This window comes from Lipophrys pholis, assembly GCF_963383615.2.
Source record: "Lipophrys pholis genome assembly, chromosome: 14".
Classification (NCBI taxonomy): domain Eukaryota; kingdom Metazoa; phylum Chordata; class Actinopteri; order Blenniiformes; family Blenniidae; genus Lipophrys; species Lipophrys pholis.
Genome location: NC_137633.1, coordinates 23,070,404 through 23,076,403, shown reverse-complemented (window position 1 = coordinate 23,076,403; position 6,000 = coordinate 23,070,404).

The window sequence follows — 6,000 nt, the reverse complement described above, 5'->3', positions numbered from 1 at the left end:
GAAATCATTTATTAGTAAATGATAACACCATGTTTTAAAACCTGTGAAGCACATGGACATCTTATTGGCTTTTCCATATTTGAGTCATAAATCATTTCCTGTTGACACATTTTTCCACGAGCAGAGTGAGGCAGCACTTCCTGCTGGGATATCCTTCTGTATTTGTGGCTACAGGATATTTGGAGCAGGTCTGGCTCCATGCCCTGTCTAAATATAGCATTTAGTCCAGTACGTTGATTGAAAATGAAGGCTGATGGGGACATTTCAGCTTCATATTTACCAACATCTCTGTCATCATGTCATATGAAAGTTTACTTTTAACATACTCGGTTTTATTGCATGAAACCGTTGTTTTATTTCCTGATTTAGAGTGGAGAGAGTGGCCTGGTGGCTCTAATTATTGTGGTGGCAAGTCCACAGAAGGGAAATCTGTGTTGTAACCTGTAGCAAGGGAATGAAAGTGAGCAAATCATCTGACGGAGTGATTGTAAACCTTGGCAGATATGAAGTATGATTATGAAGATATTGAGGCTCACAATATGACTCAGGAGCCAGGTAGATTCTCATATCTTCTGAAATAGAGGTGTGAGGTTCTTTTTGTGTCTACAACAAACATTTGTGGTGCCTTGTACAGGGAGACGCCTGAGGGGTATCCGTACACCACAATCACACATGTAAAAACCAGCATTGAATCCAGTTGGTTCAAAAATGAATTATTTTATAGATTCTTTTTGCTAAAGTAATCCTTTATAGGTGTAGAGCAGGGGTGGGCAAACTTTTTGACTCGCGGGCCACAAAGGGTTCTAAAATTTGACAGAGGGGCCGGGCCAGGAGCATTTGGATGGAGTGTTTGGGCCGGATATACTAAAGCATTACATGTAGTGTGTGCAAACCTCACAGCACAGTAAGAACACTACAACCCAATTTATTAACTGTCTTTCAAATGTGAAAAATATCCCTTATCAGTTAATAAGTTTGTCTCAAGGAATATGCAAGATATGGCGTTTACATACTATTTTGTATGATACTGGGAGGAGGAAATGTAAATAGATTAAAATAGCATACGCACTGTGATTTATCAAGATTGCATCTGTTTTTAATAAGTTTCAATCGAAGGTGCAAAGTTAAAGAAATCAACATTTATTGAAAAATGGAATCACTTTCAACATTCAAAACATATTATTACACAACGATATACTCAAGCTCAATAATATCTACTTGTGTTAAACCCCGCAAAATCATGGATGGATTGTCCTGACCGCGCGCTCTACAAACTCGCCACGGACGCCCTCACCTTCACGCGCAAACTGTACACGTGTATCTTTGCCAAGCACACAGACATAGGCTGTTTTAAATATCCTACCTGCAGCTGATAATTGAAATTGAAATTAAGAGCGATGTGCGGCGTGTTAATTAAGCTACTGTACCGCTGCTGTGCGTAAATGCGCATTACTCTTAATTAAAAGACGCACTTCCAAACTTTCCATATGCATTTTTTCATAACAGCAGAAAAACTCACCAATTTCAGTGGGAACAGTGTTGTTGATCTCCCTTTTTTGCCAGTGCATCAAAGTCTGGAGTTAGTTTTGTTGTGGCAATTCTCAGGACCGATCTGAGGTGTTGGTCTGTTAACTTGGATCTGTGATGGGCTTTGTTGATTTTCATGACGCTAAACGTCTGCTCACACACGTAGGTCGAGCCAAACAACACCAGCATCTTCTGTGCCGTCCTCCGGAGGTTTGGAAACGTGGTCTCGTTAAGTGAAGCATAAAAGTCCTTCAGTTTAAGAGACTTGAACTTCTCCTTTGAGACGGAGTCAGACTGAAGATCGATCATTTCCAATTGCAGCTCCTGCGGTGCTGATTCGGGGTCTTGTGACAGGGGACAGGACACCAGTTGAAGTGACTTGTCAATTTTTTCAAAATCACAGAACCGACGGCAAAATTCTCTGTGCAGGTCGTCCAGTGATTTGCAGTATTTCTTCGCATTTCGGGCGGCCTCTTTCTGCACGGCTAGTGTGGGAAAATGTACGAAAGATTTGTTTGACATTTGCCTGGAGAATAAAAGCAGCTTGGATTTGAAGGCTCTCACATTGGTGAACATGTCGTGCACAAACTGATCTTTCCCCTGTAGCTTCACGTTCAGCTCATTCATGTGTGAAAATATGTCCACAGCAAACGCAAAGTCACAAAGCCAGTTTGTGTCGCTCAGCTCGGGGAATTCGTCGGATTTCCCCATTAACTCCAAAAATGAGCGAATCTCCTCTTTGAGCTCCCAGACTCGTTGAAACACTTTCCCCAAACTTAACCAGCGGACGCGAGAGTGGTAAAGTAGGTCCTGGTGATCCGCATCAGTTTCTTCCAGGAACGTAATGAACTGACGATGATTAAGTCCCCTTGCTCGTATAAAGTTAACAAGTTTTACAACTGGATCCACGACGTGATTAAGCTGCAATACAGACTTACACAGAGACTCCTGATGAATGATGCAGTGAAGAAAAATAACATCCTGGTCAGGGTTTTCTTCTTTCACTTTATCCTGGATTCTTTTCAGCAGCCCAACGTTTTTTCCAGTTAAATTTGGCGATCCATCCGTGGTGACATTGGCAAGTTTACTCCAAGGTAGCTTCATTCTCTCGATGACAGCAGACACCTGTTCATATAAGTCCTCTCCTCGCGTTTTCCCTTTCAGTGATTCCATGCTCAAAAGCTCCTCTGTTATCTCAAAACTGTCGTTAATCCCTCGGATAAAAATTAGGAGCTGAGCAGTGTCTTTTATGTCGTTACTTTCATCCAGTGCTAGTGAATATAACTTAAAGGACTCCGCCTTTTTGTTTAACTCGCTGACTATATCTGCGTCAATCAGTTCCACGCGGCGAGTCACTGTCCTGCGTGCTAAACTGATTTTTTCAAACTTGGCTTTGCTCTCCGGACACAAGAGACCTGCTGTCTCTACCATGCACTCTTTCAAAAACTCGCCTTCAGAGAAAGGCTTGCTAGCCTTTGCTAATTTGAATGCCAGCAAATAACTTGCCTTGGTACTTGACTCTTGAATTGCAGTTTGTCGCTGAAAAAAGTTCTGTTGACTCTGTAAATTAGCTGCCAACCTCTGAGCAGTAGCCGCCCGTTCTTGTGTTGACTGCTTGCTAGCATAGTTTGCATGCTTCGTGGCAAAGTGACAGCTGATATTGTACTCTTTGAAAACCGCAACAGCTTCTTGGCATATCAGACATACAGCCGTTGATCGGACTTCAGTGAAAAAGTATTTTGTTGTCCACTCCTTATTAAAGACTCGGCATTCGCTGTCCACTTTCCTTCTCTTTGGTCCACTCATTTTCACAGAAGGGCTCAAATGGTGACATGAAACGAAGTGAAAATTAAAGTGAAATAAAGAGAAATACACGCCACTCCAACAACGGTCAATGTGTTTTGAGTGCGCCATCTATTGGGGAACGTGGGCATTGCAGGGAAAGGGGAAAATGAAGGAGGTTTTTAATATAATTTGGACAAGTTTGACGGGCCGGATTAAAAAGCCTAACGGGCCGTATGTGGCCCGCGGGCCGTAGTTTGCCCATGTCTGGTCTAGAGCCTTTCGTCACTCTGGACTTTGTGAATGCTGTTTAAGGGGTCGAGACTTTTTAAAGTTTCAAAACATAAAACAACAACATTATATGCGATTTGTTTGAAGTAATATCAGTGGGAAAACTGCAAAACTGGCCACATATCACATACGTAGTTCATGATTTATAGCTTAAAAATGTGTGTGCCTCCATCTTATATAGTACTCCGCCCTGTGCAGGGTCAGGGGGCGCTGGAGAGGGCAGGATACACCCTGAACAGGCCGCCAGTCCATCACAGGGCTAGAGAGAGAGAGAGAGAGAGAGAGAGAGCCACACACACACTCAGATTCACATGTTGGGGTAATTTTGAGTCACCAATTAACCTCACATGCCTGTTTGTGGACTGCAGCCATGCACAAACGTGGAGAACATGCAAACTCCACTCAGATAGGCCCCATTGTTATTTGAACTCAGACTTTCTAGTTGAGGCGAGAGCGCCAACCTGCATCGCCGTGCGGCCCAAACAGTGTGTGTGAATATGAAACTTTGTTTCTGTAAGAACTTATAAAATGTCTTTCAGTACATTGCAAATAAACATGCAGCATGACAAACATGTCTATTTCCACCTCTTTGGTAAAATAATATTATAGATTTTCTCTGACTAAATAATTAAAAATAATTTAGAAGCTGACCCTTTGTACTAACTGTGATGGAGGGCAGATTTTCCAGGACAAAGCCTCTGTGACAGCCGCGAGCAACAGGGTTGGGTAGGCAGGACATTGGCTGATAAGATCATCAATGCACATCATATGTTGTGACTTGTATAGATGGATATTAACTAACAAGAGTGCACTTTCCCATTTCTAACAACTGCAATCAAGAGAGGCTTATATTCCGACACACCAAACAGAGACACCATGGCAGGACCACATGACACACAAAACCCTCTTCACTCCTGATTGCCAACTTACAAATATTAAACTAAACTAAACTAGATCAACAAACTAACTCCACAAACTAAGCAACAAAAACACAACACAACACAATCATTACAAACACTAACAAGCCTAATTTAACCCCAAATAACGACAATTGAAACACCGCCAACCCAACTCCCATAATGCATTGCAGCGATCAGCTCCGTAAAGCTGCAATATGTTTCGGCTGGCAAATGTTAATCTAACAAAATCAAGATGGTAAAACAGCATCAAAGAAACTTAAACAATTATTCAATAGCAGTGTCCATACTCTCCCAACAAGATATAGCTCATGACACGGAAGCCCATCTGTTGTTTATGTTGGAAACACAGAAACACGGAGAAAATGAAAACAACTCTGCGGGGCTGAAACCATTATTGCGGCACAAATTTACATGAAAGTATGAATAATTTCCTGAGCTTTCCTTTGCTGGAGGTCTGGTAGCTCAGGTGTTGGTCTCCCATGTTTTAAAAGCAGGTGTTTTTCCTCAAAAGAAAGTTGTGAAAATGTCTTTATCGTCTCAACCGCTGTCATCCTGCATGTTAACCCACCAACTAGCTTGAGAGCGTAGCAGCGCAGTATCAATTCACTAATGCACTGTGAACGTACGTATAGCATTTAGCATAGCACGGTTACCTCCAAAGGCAGCGTAGTGATCTGCCTTTTTACGTAAATGATTTTCATCTTACTGAAAGTGCATGAGCAAACATCCATACACTAGACCTGACCAGCAAAGACAGAGCAGCAGTGTGCCTTTAAGAGAGGGTGTGGCCTTCAGGAGAGGGTGTAGCCTTCAGGAGAGGGTCTGGCCTTCAGGAGAGGGTCTGGCCTTCAGAAGAGGGTGTGGCCTTCAGGAGGGAGTGTGGCCTTCAGGAGAGGGTGTGGCCATCAAGAGAGGGTGTGGCCTTCAGGAGGGGGTGTGGCCTTCAGGAGTGGCCTTCAGGAGAGGGTCTGGCCTTCAGGAGGGAGTGTGGCCTTCAGGAGAGGGTGTGGCCTTCAGGAGGGGGTGTGGCCTTCAGGAGCTGGTCTGGCCTTCAGGAGGGAGTGTGGCCTTCAGGAGAGGGTGTGACCTTCAGGAGAGGGTCTGGCCTTCAGGAGAGAGTGTGGCCTTCAGGAGGGGGTGTGGCCTTCAGGAGTGGCCTTCAGGAGAGGGTGTGGCCTTCAGGAGGGAGTGTGGCCTTCAGGAGAGGGTGTGGCCTTTGGGAGAGGGTGTGGCCTTCAGGAGGAGGTGTGGCCTTCAGGAGAGCGTGTGGTCTTCAGGAGGAGGTGTGGCCTTCAGGAGATGGTCTGGCCTTCAGGAGGGAGTGTGGCCTTCAGGATAGGGTGTGACCTTCAGGAGAGGGTCTGGCCTTCAGGAGAGAGTGTGGCCTTCAGGAGGGAGTGTGGCCTTCAGGAGAGAGTGTGGCCTTCAGGAGGAGGTGTGGCCTTCAGGAGAGGGTGTGGCCTTCAGGAGGGAATGTGGC